Source organism: Rhyacophila brunnea, unplaced genomic scaffold (genome assembly GCF_057557595.1).
Source record: "Rhyacophila brunnea isolate RB1 unplaced genomic scaffold, BYU_Rbru_1.0 scaffold_24, whole genome shotgun sequence".
Lineage (NCBI taxonomy): Eukaryota > Metazoa > Arthropoda > Insecta > Trichoptera > Rhyacophilidae > Rhyacophila > Rhyacophila brunnea.
The window spans coordinates 24478833-24495559 of record NW_028232904.1 but is presented as its reverse complement, the minus strand read 5'-3'; the positions used below and the strand labels follow the sequence as shown (position 1 = coordinate 24495559).

The following is a 16727-nucleotide window of genomic DNA, read 5'->3' as shown; positions in this document are numbered from 1 at the left end:
ATTTTTTTATTATGATTTTACCGAGGCTTTGACTGCGACTTACTGTCATCGTCTTTTCTCTACACGAAGGGGATCCGCCGATCAGATCCTCAGGCACCCTTTCAATTCGTCGACATTCTCAAAGATATCTGCAATTCGCAGTTGTACTCTGTGTCGTTCATATTTAGGGCATTGTATCGCTATATGTACAATGTCCTCCAGATCATCACATTCTTCGTACCTAGAGCTGCGTTATCGCTATCGCTGCGACGATCGCTACTTTCCTTTAGGAAATAACATCTTTTACCTATTGTGTGTCAGAAGTCAGAAGTTAATGGAAAGTGTACTAATTTTGTGTTTGAAAATATTAGATTACCTACTTTAAAACCATAAATGTATTAAATAACTAAAATACTATATCTACAATATTTTTTCATACAATTGAACATTATTTAATTGTTTCCAGTCAGACAAGCAATATTTTCCGCTCTTATTTTAAATAATGATTAAAGCCTAGATTTATATTAATCGAGTAAAGTTTAAGCCTCATTTTCCCAATAATTACCAAATCAAAAGTATCTAGTTGTGGTATTGAGGTAACGATTTGTAAATTAGTAAAATATTTTTTTATAATATTAATACTATTGAACTAGGGCAGATACTTCTTGGTGGAATTTGAATTTAAATTCTAAATGATTTAAGTTTTGTACTATATTTTTTTTTATTTTGTGTGACCCTTGTTTCACCTTTCGGCATCTTCATGCACAATACGTACTTACCAATGGTAAATAAACACTGGTAATTTATACGGTTGATTCTCGCTTATATATTATGTAATAATAATTATTTGTATAATATAAGCAAGAATTAAACAGTATTTTATATTTAATATGTATTTACCATTTGTGAGTACGCATATTGCATAAAGAGATCGAAAGACGAAACTCAGGTCGCTAAAATGATAACCTATTATTAAAATAACTCGATAGTTTGTCTTTATTTTGTATACAATTTTTGTTGTGTTCAAAGAATCAAGGATTCTTGAGTTAATTTGCATAGGGTTTTTAAAACTAGGGATAATTTTATTATCTAAAGGGTGTAAGCGAGAGTTACAGGGGGTTAATGTCATATTAACATCCCATTAAACTATTTCTTTAGTCAGTGACGTCCCTAGACAAAATGCCGCCTCATTTTTTATGCAGTATTTTTATCATCCTTTCATGACCCCATTATTTAAGAAATGTGTTGTACCAACAAAATATATCACTAAATCCAATTCAAATGCCATCTCTACTTCAATAAATAATATTGCGAGTCCACGGTTACAGATACATTTAAAAATACACTTGACAAATGTCAAAATTTGCTAGTGACTTGCAAAAATATTTGGATCAATTAACGATTAGGTATGTTCCTATGTACCTATCTATAATCTAGTGCAAATCTGCACGGGTTATTGCTGGTCATCAAGGACGTGGCGTCCAAAGACAACGGAAGTGAACTAGACATCGCGTACCCGACAAAAAATACAGTCGTGTTAAACCTTTTATGTTAATTAATACATTTTGTTTCCAAAGAGTGAGTTGAATTTTTTAATGGAATGATATTTTCGTTATTAGGTACTAAGTTTAGGTACATATTTATATATAATATTCCTAAAGATTCTCCTCGATTTGCCGCCCTCCGAGTAAATGCCGCCCATAAGCAATGCTCAATCTGCCTACCCTCACGGGACGTCACTGCCTTTAGTGAATTTTTATAATCTATTTCGCCTAAAATTTGATACGAGTACCCATGTATTCAGCTCAATAACTATTGATTATGATGTATAATGTATTTTAAATTAATTTTCGGTCACTAATAATAGCAAAAAAACATAATATTTTATCAGTTTATAACAAATAATGTTCAATAATATCAGTTCGAAATAAAATGTTCGAGACTGTTTTTCATAATTAAAATTTTTCGATTAAATTCAGTCCACACGAGTAAGTGAACATTATACGCTGACAACGAAATAAATTCGGAAAAGTGTGAATTTCATATTATTAATATCAATTTATTGCTTGATAGTAATTATTATATCGTTAATTATTTTCGAATACAAAATCCATGTATATTAACTTTCAATTAAAATCAGTTGAATAATTTGAATAAACATTCATTTAAATACGTAATATATTTTTTATTTTAAAAAGCATTTTGATACCTCTCAGTTTCAAAGTACAAGTTAAAAATGTGCAGTTGTGAGTTAAGTATTTAAGTAAATAAGAGCCCGAATAACCGCTGCAAATAAATCGTACTTCTCACTGCTACCCATATTTAAATCCAGAAATTTCCACAGAAAAACTACGACCCGGCTCTATAAAACCATCATACGCACAGTCGTTGCATACAGGTGCAAGTTATGGATGCTAAATATAAAAGCAGTTGAAATGGTGGACTGCTTTGAGAAAAAGATCATGAGGCGGATATGCGGACCCATGAATGATGGTGGGGAGTGGAGAATTAGGTACAACACTGAACTATACCGCTTATACCAAGATTCAAAACTCTCCACCTTCATAAAACTCCAGAAGCTAAACTGGGCAGGCCATATCCAACGTATGCCTGAGTCACAGATACCGAAAAAGATCCTCAAAGGAAACCCAGGCTAGTGGGAAAGCCACGCACACGATGGGGTGATAACGTTACAAAAGATGCCAACCAGCTGCTAAATATCAGGTACTGGAAAAGACGTGCGAAGGACCGTACCGGCTGAAGGACGGCGGTGGATGAGGCCAGGGCTTGATTTGAGCTGTAGCACCATCGAAGAAGAAGAAGAGTTAAGTATTAGTAATTGCTTAGAAAATGTGAAAACCTCTGACAACTCTTATTATATTGGAAAAACATAAAATTATGTGTATATAAAATTAAACATAATATATTTTTAGACGATTCTACAATTTCATTAAAATCCACAAACATATATGTACATTAGAACAGCGATTTTCAAACTGAGAGGCGCTCCTTCCTGGGGAGCAGTAGGTCAGTGCTGAAGGAGGCGCGATCAAGATGATGAATTTGAATTGACAACTATTGAAATGAAAAAAAAATGTGATTTTTCACTGAAACAAAAATTTCAGAGTGAAACCTTAATATTTCAATTTTAATTGAATCGAAGTGAAGAATATAATACTTTGTCAAACAAAGCAATGCAAGTGACATCATATTTTTATGAATTGGATTTTTTGAATTAACTTCTTCTTCTTTGCCCATATCCGCCCCTTAACTGGAGCATATGGACACCACGCGGCGCCTCCAAGAATCCCTGTCGCTCGCCAGTCTTCTTGCTTCGTTCCAGGTCAAACCAGCATCCCGTAGCTCCGCCGTATACACTCTGTAGATTGTATTTAGCGGCCTTCCAGGACGCCGGAATCCGGTCGGCTTGAAGAACAGGCAAGCCAGGTTAAAGTTCTCTTCTGGCATCCGCAGCACGTGGCCGAGCCAGGTCCAACGTCGCCTCTTCACTTTCAGCGTGATGAGAGGCTGCTTGGTACGTTCTCTTATCTCCTCGTTGCTCCTAAAGTCATACCACCGCACACCCAGTATTCGTCGCAAACATCTGTTTTCGAAGCTCAGTATACGGTTGCTCTGAGCCTTCGTAAGGTGCCATGATTCGCTACCGTAAAGCAGCACCGTCAGAATGCAAGCGTCGAATAGGCGGCATTTGGTTTTGACCGAGTACAATCGTGAGTCCCAGACATTTCGCATCGAGTTGAATGTTGCTCCAGCCATTCCCATTCGGATAGCGAGCTCTTTCTGCAAAATGCCATCTCCCGTGATGTGTACCCCCAGGTACTTGAAGCTGTCGACGCTCTCGATGCTCTGTCCATCGCTAATCAGAGGGAAATCTGGATCAGGACAGGTGCTATTGCACAAGACGTTGGTTTTCTTCGCGTTGATTTTCAAACCAACGCGAGAGGAGTTGTTATGCAACCTGTCGATTGTCTCTTGAATGCCCTCGATTGACTTGTCGAATAGGACAGCATCATCGGCGTATTCCAGGTCGCATAGCTTCACCGTGGGGGTAACAGGTATGCCTCGGTCGGGTGGTATTGACTTCCGTAGTATGAAGTCAAAGAGAATGATAAAGAGAAACGGTGCAAGGACACAACCCTGTCTGACTCCGGTCGTGACCCCGAACCATTCCGTGACAGTGTCTCCAATTCTGACACAGCATTCGCTATTCTCGTGCAGGCTTTTGATTATGGCAATGATCTTGGGAGGGATCCCGTATGCTCCCAGTATCATCCAGAGGGAGGGGCGGTGCGGACTGTCGAAAGCCTTCTCATAATCCACAAAACAGCAGGCCATCGGACTGTTCAACTCATGGCTCTGCTGGAGAAGATATCGAAGGTTGTGGATTTGGTCTGCACACGCTCGACCAGGTAGAAACCCGGCTTGGTTTTTCCTGAGGACGTGCATTATTGGGTCCCTTATTTTCATCAAAATGATGTTTGCCAAAATCTTTCCCGGAACACTGAGTAGCGTAATGCCTCGGTAATTGTCGCAGCTTAGAGGGTCACCTTTTTTAAGAAGTGTGATGATTTCACCGTTCACCCAGTCCCTTGGGCAGCGCTCTTCTTCCCACACCTTTGTCATCAGATGAAACATAGGGTGCAGGATTGCGCTCAAGCTGTACTTGAGGAATTCAGGATGAATCCCGTCTCCCCCCGGTGCCTTTCCGTTCTTGAGCCTTTTCACAGCCGATTTTATCTCGGTGTGCGTGGGCGGGCAATCGGAAATGTCGGTCGCTCGGGGAATGTCCAAAAGTAAAGCTTCCGCAGATATGTCAAAGGGATCCAAGAGGGGTGGGCGGTTCAGCACTCCGCAGAAATGATTCTTCCAAATCTTCTTGACGCATTCTGCGTCAGACTCTATTGCTCCACTGGGACCACGAATGGCTCCGGGAGTCGGTGGTCGCCTGCCGCAGACTTCACGGGTGATTCGGAAGAGTTTCCTGGTGTCATTTCTGCTTGCTGCTTCCTCTGCCGCTTCAATTTGCCGGTTCATAAAATTGCGCTTGTCCAACCGCACGGATCGTTTGACTACCCTGTCTTGGGTCTGGTAGTCAGTCCGGCGGTCCTCGGTTCGGTCGAGGTCTCTCTCCTCGTCTCTCAGGGCTTTCAGCCTGGCTCGTTCACCAATTTCAACCCACGTTTCGTCAGACATCCACTTTGGCTGCTCACTCCTTCTGGTACCAAGGACGGTACGAGCCGACGACACAATCGCACTCTTTATGAGGCTCCAGTCCGCCTCAATGAGGTCGGATTCAGATTTGTGCCGCTCGTAGATACGATCTACACTATCTCGTACAGCAGTTTCGAAGTCGGTCCGAATTCTTCGGCGTCGGAGCTTCTCAACGTCAATTCGTTCGCACTTTGGAGGCCTCGCCTGGCGACTGAGTTTTACTCGGGTGTTTCCAATAAGTAACTCATGATCGCTATGGATATCGGCGCCTCTGTAAGTACGCACGTCGAGAAGTTCCTTTCCGTGCTTCAAGCTGTATAAGAAGTGGTCAATCTGCGTCCTCGTGCGTCCATCAGGAGACGTCCACGTATATTTGTGAATGTCTTTGTGGGGAAAAAACAGTGCCTCCGATTGCAAGCTCGTTCAGAGTGGCGAATTCTACGAGCCGCTCACCATTATCGTTGGGGTCACCGAGGCCGTGTCGTCCCATCGTCCCATCACCGTGGGGCCAAGCACCGGGTCTGCTCCTACTCTCGCATTATAATCCCCCATTACAATCACGCGGTCTCTTCGGGGGATGGCGGAGACTGCCGCGTGGAGAGAATCGTAAAAAGCATCCTTTGTCTGCGCGTCGGCATCCTCAGTGGGGGCGTAGCACTGAAAGACGGTCAAGGAGCTACCAGGCGTCTTGAAGGAGGCACGTATCAGTCTCTCCGAGATTGGTTCCCATTTCACGAGGCAACGGGCCGCTCTCTTTGACATCAACACTGCCACTCCCTGGCGATGGTATTGCTCCTGACCTGAGTAGACAATAGAGTAACCCTCAATCAACTTTCTCCCGGCTCCTTTCCAGCGCACTTCGCTCAGCCCTAGGATGTCCACACCATAGGTGTGCATGATGCGTGTGGCGTGCAGGTCCTTTCCGGGGGTACGCAGGGTGCGAACATTATATGTCCCAATGCGCATACTCGAGTTGTTAGAGAGGATTATTCTACCTGTTTCATTGTCCATTTCCATGCAAGGTCGTCGTTTTACAGAGCCGGTTGTCGTCCGAGGCTGCTGTGTAGGTGTTTTGTTAATCTGTTTCGTTTAAGGAGGCAAGGTGATTAGCCCAGCGCTCCCGAGGCCTGAGCCACGAGGGCCCTGAAGGTCGGCTCGACCAGGTTTTTCTGTCGGGGATTTCCTTCCCTTAGCCAGAAGGCCAGTTTTATGGCGCCGGTCACTCGCCCTTCGCCCCCTGCTGTTAGCTACAGTGTACGCTGCATTGCCCGGAGGTCGCCACGGGGAGGCCAGCAGATGGGACTTGCTGGCAGTTTGGCATTTCCCAACTTTTGCTATGAACACATCTACTGGCGTCAATGTGTCCACTTGGGGCCGACCAGCCGTGGACGTGTTAATACCTATCATTGTTTTAGGTATCACTTATGCAGTCACCATTCCGGATTAATGATTATTTATTTGGATTAACTGCAATTGATAAATGTTGTGCTAATAAACAAGAAAATCCGTTGCATTAAAAATTAATTTATTTAAAAATATATGCTGACTAGATAATGATTTTTTATTTACCACCTTTAAAATTCACGTTAATTACATCGATCGGCCGCCTGGTCATTACGCGCCAGGTGCGTATTAAGTATATTGTGTTATTATTATATTATAAGTATTATAGTAAAACCTTGTTATTATTCTGTAAATTACGTTTTTTTTTTCATTTTTCGTATTAATATATTTTTACCATTTAAAAATGTTTCTACTATTTTTTGAAAGAAAGGGGAGGCGCCAAGATTATTTTTTAAAGGGGGCGTAGTAACATGACGTTTAGAAACCACTGCATTAGAAGAATAAACCTGCCAAAAATCTTGTTTCTTAATTATCTCAGAACTATGCTTTTTAACTTGTTATTCTTTGTAACAGAGGTATTGATTTGATAATTTATTAGAATATTTAAAAAAATTAATTGAGTTTTATGGCTTTGCCAAAAATATTAATGTGTATTGGCACTGGGCGAACATTGGAGGGGCATTTGTAAACAATAATGTGAATATTAAAATAAATGTATGCTGCACAGTCATTTTTCATGTTTTTACTTTACAATAATCCATATGATACCAATGTCTTTGCCAGATGTATGTGTACTCTTCGCCAGTTCTCTACCCTCTTTTAGAGTACGAGGGAAGGTGAGCAAATACTATCATACAAATTTATATTAATTTTGGACATTAAGATAGGTTTCAATAGGAAATAGACTTAACGAATGATAAAAGATCTTCTTATTAACTTGTTGTTCATGGTTTAAGTACTGCTCCATATGAGAGCAATGAGCAATTGTGGTATGTGTTGGAACTTGCTATTTGGTAGTGAATTCTATATCATATAAAAAGTGGAATATCACAAAAATTATGACTAATTTGTAAATATAGTAGGTATGTAATAGTAGATACCTTTTCCATTTCGTTATGTAGGTACTTTATTCAATTGTTTTAAAAATCTTGTATAAAAAAGTTCATTAAAGCGCCAATCTGAGGCGAAAGATCTTGGTATAATTTTTGACTCTTCATTATATTTTCACTCGCATATAACTTCTATAGCTCGACGTGTAAGTAAACTTCTAAGATTCATCATGCGACAAGCCAAATCATGCATGTATCAAAATGTCATAAGATTCATAAGTTTAGTATACTCTACGTCTCGTTAGTGCATATTATTCTTGAATACGGGTTTAATATCTAAGTCCTAATGAAGTTTCTTACAAGGTTATTTTAGAGCGCGTCCTTTCGACTGCCTTTCTGCAAAGCATGCTTACTTTACACTCTCTTGAATCTCGTATGTAACTTCTGCTATTGAAACATTTTTGCCTGCTATCACGAGGGACGGCTTCTAATCCAGGTGACCTAAAGAATTTAAATTTATATGCGCCTGTCAATTATCTACGTCGTCGCAGCCATGACCTATTCTGGGTCAGAACTGTTTCCTCGAGTCAAGCCTATCAGACACCATTAGCGAGGTGTGCAAGATTAGTAAGTGCGCTCCCTAAAGACATATAAATTTTCAATGATGTACCTACTTTGCGCTTTGTTTTTGAAACTTTATTTTACCGTATAAAATTATTTATGTTTGTTTTATTATTTTCATCTTCTCTCTTGTGAGAGTAATAATTGTTATAATGTAAATCTCATATTGTGAACGTCTTGAATGTTCATTTGTTTTAAAAACCTTGTATATTATCGTCACTGTACAGGCTAATTGCCGTTACCCTCACTTTTCACCTAAGTGACATTTTGATGGTAATAGAATTATTGCATACTCTTACACGAATTGGCAAAGTATCATAAATCCCAAAAAAATATTTAATATCAAAATAATTCAAAACTATTTTTTAGCCATTAATTTTTGTAACTTGACAAAAAATATTCTAGCCAAATGTTGTAACCCTCTCTAAACGTAAGCCACAGTGTAGGTACAGAGTAAGCCACTCAATTTGTAATAAAATAATATATTATATTAAAAAATAAGTAAATCCAATGCCCACAGTTTTTTACACTTCCAGAACAAATGTAACATTTGAGGGTTATGACAATAATTGGCCTGTACAGTGACAATATAATGAATTTCAAATTTAGAATATAATTTTAAAAATAAAAACAAAAGTGTTCCATTATTATTCCATTATTCCAAAATATCCATTATTATTTTAGTTTTTTAAATTATAAAATCGATGTTGGACATTAAATAAAATATTCCGGATGTACATACTACTTAGTTTATACGAAAGACTTCTACATGTATTCATTAGTCACTTTCTGTATTAATAGAAGTCAATGTACGAAATAGATTTGTATTTCCAACAGTAGGAAACAAAACCCAATAAATTCTCAGTAGAAATTCTACTGTAGTTGTTATGTATTCGAATTGACAGTTCCTCTTGAGTGACAAAGCCAGGTGCGGATGATGTTTATAATAGAACAGTAAAGTACTGTTCGAAAGTGAAGGTCCGGGGACAAATACTGGCACATATTTATATTTTTATAATAATAATTTTATATCAGAAATGGAGTTTTCCTGTAGACTAAATAAATTATTATAAAAACCAGTTGCGAAAAGTGCCCGGTAGAAAGAAATTAGTGATACCTTATTAAAATTATTGAAATAAGTATAATAATAATTTAATTTTAATTTATTTAAGTAAGTTATTATTATTTTTAGTAATACCTACATCTCAAACTTCTCAAACCAAAGGTTGAAATATTTAAAAAGATAGCACTAGTGTTGATATCCGTATCAGATTGTAGTTATTTTTCTGGTATAGGTACCATAAGCTCGTCTATAATAGCCTCGTTCGCCTATACATTTTTTAATATTATTTATCGTATGAGCGTACTTTTTTAAATTTTAAAGACGTCAAGTAGGCTTTATTTTTCAGTGTAGATTTACAAATATGTATTATTTAGTTTTTTCCAACCATTTAATTAATAAATATTTAGACTAAGTACTTAAAAATTAAAACACATCATACTATTTATAATAAATAACATTATAAAAATTCTAATGGATTCAAGTTTTATTCTATTCCATTTTAGTCGATTTTCGCGGACCGAGTTTCGCCTTTCGGCATCTTCAAGCATTATTGGCCTCACCAAAAGGTACATCCAACACTGACAGCGAATATAGTTAATTCTAACTTATATATAAATTTATACAATAAAGTGGGTAAAAACTTTATCACCTACCTATTAGGTCAAGGATCATAATAAAAAATGTAACAAACAAGTTATGAAACCTTAGTTGAAGTGATTGTAAAAAAACCCCTCATCGATAAAATTCAACGAAAAGGATTGTGGAATTACTATTATATTATATTAATTATTCAAGATGTTCACATTTTCTCCCCATAATGGTATCAAACAATATTGTTATTGCGCTATTTAAATATTGTCTTCATAATGACGTGTTAATCTAGATAAAATACATACATTATTGAATGTATCCAATATACGAAACACTACTAATACACCGTACCAAATAATTTAGTTACCACTGATATACGCATTCAAACAGAAATACACTATAGGGTAACTTTGAAAGCTTTCAAAGTTCTTAATAAAAGCTTTCGCTTTCTTTTAAAACCGTATATTTTTTATTGAGCTTAAATACGTATTTTGGTCCGTTTTTATTATCGAGATCTTGTTTACACAAAAACAACGCATCGCAGACGGTATTTTATGCGGATTTAAAGTGTTATTGTTTTTCGGTTATTTTTTAATCATTATCTGTCAAAAAAAACGTACGATGAATTATTTCTACAAGTGCGTTGCCCTTATTGTTGTCATTTATTTATTGTATATTGTTTTTCGTGCGATGAATGTTTTTATTTATTAGCAGAATCAATTTTAATAGTAGTCAATCCAAATGCATTATCGTTCATTGACAAATGGATTCCATCATAGGGCTCACATCCTAAAGCGGGCCCCCAGGCCAGGATCATTGGCGGGCCCACCTACATATCGCTGAGGTTAAAGCCAGTATGGTGCTCTAATGTTAGCGAGAGTTATGATTTAAGTATATCAATCATCATATATGTGTCACATCAAATTGCAACGCACAATAGTAATAGTATTGAAATAGAGTAGCGCCGCGGGCGACTTATTTTCTATTAATAAAATAATGTGAAAAGTGCATTATTAAACTTAGCAAAAACTCAGTAAATAGATTTTTGTTTGCTTCAATATATCTGGTGCAGAAATCATTAAAAAGTAGAAACATGGCAAACTTATTTTTTTTTTTTGTAATTTTGATTTCCGAAGCTCTATTTTTTACGAATGCCTTCACTTGCCTTTTTAAATCAGTGAATACATTAGTATAATACAGCTGAATAATAGAACAGATTTAAGAATATACCACATTTAAACAAAAATACATAACTATAGAATATCAATAAAATCATTGTTACTCTAATATAGAATTCATCTAAAATATTTGACTAAGTAGAAAAAAATCTAATCTAATTATTGCTATAATACCAATCACATATAATTCACCCAGTAGGTAGCTATAAAAAAACAATTTATTCTTTACACGCTTAATACTTTGGACGCGGAAGACGCACACGGTGCGTAATGACCAGGCGGCCGATCGATGTAATTAACGTGCATTTTAAAGGGGGCAATTAAAATCTCATTATCTATTCAGCAGCGAAAGCGTTAAGTGAAAGTAGCTATTAGGACAGACGACGTTTAGCGTGCACTACTTATGTCAGATCTTAACAGCTCACCTCCACCCTTTGTCACTGGTATATTCTTAGATCGATGGAAATAAAAAACATGCAATTTAACCTCATCAAAAGATTTAAAAAAAAAATCTTTATTGAAAGATGACAAAATATTCATTTAAAGATTTATAATCTTTACTTACCTATTGTTTATCTTTAGTGTTAAATTTCTCGTCAAATGGGGTTTAATAAACTATCTTAAATCTATGGAAAAAAAATAATTCCTTTTTTTTATTTAAAAACAGATAATTTTATTAAAAATAGAACACCATTTTACTCTGAATCGTAGGTGGGTACCTTTATAATATTATTATGTATTTTTACTAAATTTAGACTTCTTTAGAGTTGTTTATGAAAATGTACATAATAATATAACAACATTTCTTATGTATAATTATTGTCTGGTGTAGATAATTAATAATACGCCTTCGGATGTAAGAAGTATAATATTATGGTTTAATAAACAAATTTATACGATTTCTTCATATAATTATATAACAAAAATAGATGTGTGGGTAGTTGTCTTTTGTTCTATTGTCTCGTAATTCCGTTATTTAAGGGTGAGATGTAATAATTTTCATTGTAAATATGTAATCAATATATTCTATCTAAAACCGTTAAAAAATATTCATTGAGAATCAAATTTTATTCATAAATCGTATTTTATAGGTATTCCACGTATTTCATTACTAGAAATTGTGGTTCGATAGGTATTGCATAATGAATCATAAAGATGTTTGAAAATGTTCGACGGTTTTTCGTATTTTACAACGTTTAATTAGCTCGTATTCTTGTTTGTCCAGTACAAATCTTGCAGTCGATTTTTAACTAACTTCCCGACTAACTAGACATTTAAAAAATTTAGAATATATCAGAACACCATGCCAATGCATTTTTTATTACTTTTAACTAAATTATTAATATATACGTGCGTTACTATGGGAATCAAAATGACATTTCAGTATTCTATATTTTGTTTCTTTGTTTGTTTTTTATTTACTTCATAATATCAAGTACAAGTTTGAGCACATTATGCTCAAACTTGTATTGAGCATACTAATTCAACAGAAAATTTAAAAACGTATATAAAAAGTTCTTTTTATCTTGTAATTATTTTAATTTATTTCTTGTATCTACTTAATAACATTTTTTTTAACCTTTAATGATAAAACGATCATACTAATAAAAATTGGATTTTCGATGAACGTAGATTATACGTAGTTTCTCTTCAATAATAATTGTAATTCAAAAAACATTTTAATATTTTTAGATACATATGAGTGTTGACTAAGTGTGCAAATATTAAATTACCCGTAAATATACAGTGTTACAGTTTAAAAATTTACACGTAGAGGCAATACTATCACTAGTGGTTACAAAACTATACAATAATAATAAGACGACTTTCTTTGTATTTCTATATTTATCAATGTTTTTATATTATAATTTTTAAATGAATAACTAATTGCTGATTTTTTGTAATTTTTATGTTATTATTTTAAATTAGGTACAGTATTGCCAAGGATTGCAATACCGAATGAAAATACTAATATCGGTATTCGTGAAATATATGGAAAAAACAGAAGTATCGACCAAATTACAGATATAAAAATCTCTTTGAAATATCAATATTTTATTGCAAAAATATATGGCATAATAAACCATTAAAACTGTTGAAGGTAGACTGTTAAGATCCAACATAAATAATGAATACTAAACTTTGTTAGTCAAACGTATTTGTTATAATTTTACTGCCTACAATTTTCAGATAGTTTTCGTTAGTTTTTAAAATTCAATTAAACCCTACGTATATCATGCCATCATAGATAATAGGCAAAAATATTCGTCTATCTATAAAATATCTAAAATTATGACATTCAAATTTTACATCATCAAAAATAGAAGAATAGTTTTTTATATATTGCGGTTTGATTTATACATAATATTATTGTATATTATTATACAAATAATTTCAATACCGAATATATCGGTATTGTTTGATTTTTAAAACCGGTATTTCTGTATTGAAAAATACTGTGATACTGGTTTTGAAGCACTTTTTGAGTATTGCCAACCATACTAAAATTATTAAAGAACAATAATTATACTGTTATTATTTTGATTCCAATAAAAATACTATAATTTTAAGTAAATAAAAAAACTACAATTTTGTGAGATTCAAGGCAAAAAATGTTTCTGTACTATATCTTATTCAGAAATACTATATTGTTTACGCTTTAGTAATATATTATTATAATATAGTCAGCGTGAAAAAAGATGTCAACACTGAATTTAGGTAGGTACCTAAATTATACACATTCACTTAAATTTAATGAAAACTACAGTATTATCACTTGCACAATATTTACAAAACTGAAATCCGGTAAGTAACGGAAGAGTCCACAACCAAAATATACTTTTGTTACTCCAAAAAAAGCCATCAAAGTCCGTTTGGAGAAATAAATAAAAAAATAAGATTAGTTTCAGAAATGTCCGCCAAAGTCGAGAGGGCGCTGCGCGACATAATTAGAGATGCGCGCCAAAAGAGACTGAACACAAAACTTTGGCTTCAAAACAAATATATGAGGAACACAACCTAGTTAGAGGAGAAAATTCAACGGGGAGTCTGAGTTGGAAACAGTTTTGTGACATTTTGTATTATTTAATTTAATAAAATCGTCGGAAAATTTGTGCATATTCTACAATTAGCCATATTATCACAGTTCACTGTTAATAATAATAATATTTCTTTATCATAAAAATTTAATACATGAGGATGTATTGGATGGCAATTAATTATTGTCATTAACAATGAAAACACTTATTGTTACAAAAATGGGTACTGTTCGGTTATCAGCAATACAGCGGAAAACAGATTTTGAAAATAGCCGATAAATTGGATTATTTGTTAGGTTAACCTAACCAAACCTAACCTAACTCAACCTAATCTAACCCAAACTAACCCAACCTAACAAATTTAATAATCCAGTATATCGGGTGTTTTCAAAATGTGTTTTCCGCTGTATTCCTGATAACCGAACAGTACCAAAAATGTAATTAATAAATTATCAATAGGTTTTCATTTTTAGTCTCATCTTTAATAAGTAGGTTGGTATCTAAATGTGATTAAAAAGTTGTTTTTTGATACGCTATGTAAATAATAATTGTGCCTTTTAAAATTAGTTAAGTAGTATAAAATATCTATATTATTATCTAATCTTTCCCAGGTGATAATGCTCTTTTAAAGCAGACGAAACCAGTACTGACCAATATTAAAAAGAGTACCCACTACATATTATGTTTTATTGCATGAGTATCCTTTATAGTTTTTATATAAAAGGTATGTAACAACAACGGAGTAGGTATATAATATTATAGTATTTTACTACGTGTGAATGTATGCTAGGCATTTAAAAAAATCTATGGAAATCACCAACTTAAGCCATGTTAGCATATAGATCGATGAGATTAAATAATTGACTCAATTATAATAGATAGGTATTACCTAAATATTCTTTTCAAGATATTGTTTGTGTCAAGATAGTGATTTTGTTTGTGAGTTCATTGATAAATAGTTGATCACAATTGATTGGAAATGCCACTCTATCAAAACTTCATGGTAAAAACTCATCTCAACGGATTGTTTTTCTATGTATTATATTATTCCCTCTCCTCTATCGTCACGAACAACTACTACCGTTTTTCATCTGCAACACCTATCCACTGCTTTGTGTCATCATCATCATCATCATCTTGAATCTATCGACTGCTTGATGAAGGCCTCTTCAAGCTGCTTCTACTGCTCTCAGTTCTGTGCATTGCGTTGCCACGTACTTCCGCAGAACTTTATCATGTCATCGATCCAGCGGCGTCTAGGTCTACCTTGCGGACGTTTTGTACTTCTTGGATACCACTGGATTACTTGATTTGTCCAACGATCGTCTTTTCTTTGAGCTATGTATCCAGCCAATCTCCATTTAAGGCTTTTAATAAACTCTATTACATCGCAATGTCTGCTTCCTTATACACACATTCCTCTCTGCTCCATAAGATTCAATGTTGCCTTCGAAAGCTTGATGGGAGGAGTGACTTCCAAACTTTTTACGCTTGTTTTTTTCTACACATTGTAGAATGATATTCGATATATCCTCCGCGTTGGATAGGGAAACAGTTTGTTCTCATAAAAGAAAGCCGATAGTGCATTTTTGAGAACATCTTGGAATTCAGTATTGTTCTGCAAGTATATGCGAACATTTGACTTCTTCTGCAGTTTGGATCTTTCTAATTTGACGTTTAATCTTATCTTACACTTCACTATCCGGTGATGGCTGCCGGTGTTAAACTGATTAATCACTTTACAGTTTAAAAATGTGTATTTTCTGTCAGTGAGGATGCAGTCCATTTTGCTGGTTCTTCCTGACGAGTTTCTCGTAGTATTAAAGAACTATTTCATATATTTAAATAACTTCTAGTAGTATTAAATTTAAAAAAAAATAGTTATTCAGGTATATAATTATATTTTCATAGTTAGTTGTGGAGAAACGCGCCGTCATAAAAACCGAAAACTAAATCTTAGCGTAGCGTAGACAGATTATAGGAGCACAACATACTTCGCCCGGGCAAAAATCAGACGTCGCTACATCTAACTATAACTTTCTACTTCAAACAAGATATATATTTTTTAATGAGACGTAAGTCGTATGTCAATATTATTTATGTTTAGCGTCTCCCAAAATAAATACTTACATACATGCTGTTGAGAGTGACAATACTGATCGATTTGTTGATAAAGAGCGTTTGAGTAAATTTAATATATTTAATTTCAATTTTTCCGATTGTGTGATTAGCCCTTCGCCTGGATCTGGTAGTGCATGGGGAAAAAGACACAGATATACGCAACATTTTTTTACTCTGGGGGATGCGGCGAAACGAATAAATCTGAAGATTAACATTGAGAATATATGAATATAGCAATACCGGTATTACGGTATTTCTTATAGACTACCGGTATTAAGACCGATATTTGTCAAAAAATATATTTTAACATTATTTTTGTGAGTGCTATTTTAATACCAAAAATACCGTTATTTTCGATTTTTGAAACCGGTATTTTGGTATCGATAAATAATTGAATACCAATTTTGAAATACCGGTAATGCAATCCCCAATTTGAAAAGACCAAGTAATTACAGGTGGCTAGGAAGAATAGACACATAAAACATTTTAGTGAGTAAATCGACATTTATTT

The 16727-nt window shown here is 34.8% G+C and overlaps 1 protein-coding gene across 1 annotated transcript in view; it reads right to left on the bottom strand.

Moving 5' to 3' along the window:
• Nucleotides 1-14030, bottom strand: part of LOC147069231 (uncharacterized) — a 255369-nt gene extending 241339 nt beyond the window's left edge. The window contains exon 1 of the mRNA XM_085951658.1: nt 13897-14030. The gene's annotated coding sequence lies outside the window, so the exon portion shown is untranslated. The remainder of the gene's footprint in view (nt 1-13896) is intronic.
• Between the last annotated feature and the right edge of the window lie 2697 nt (nt 14031-16727).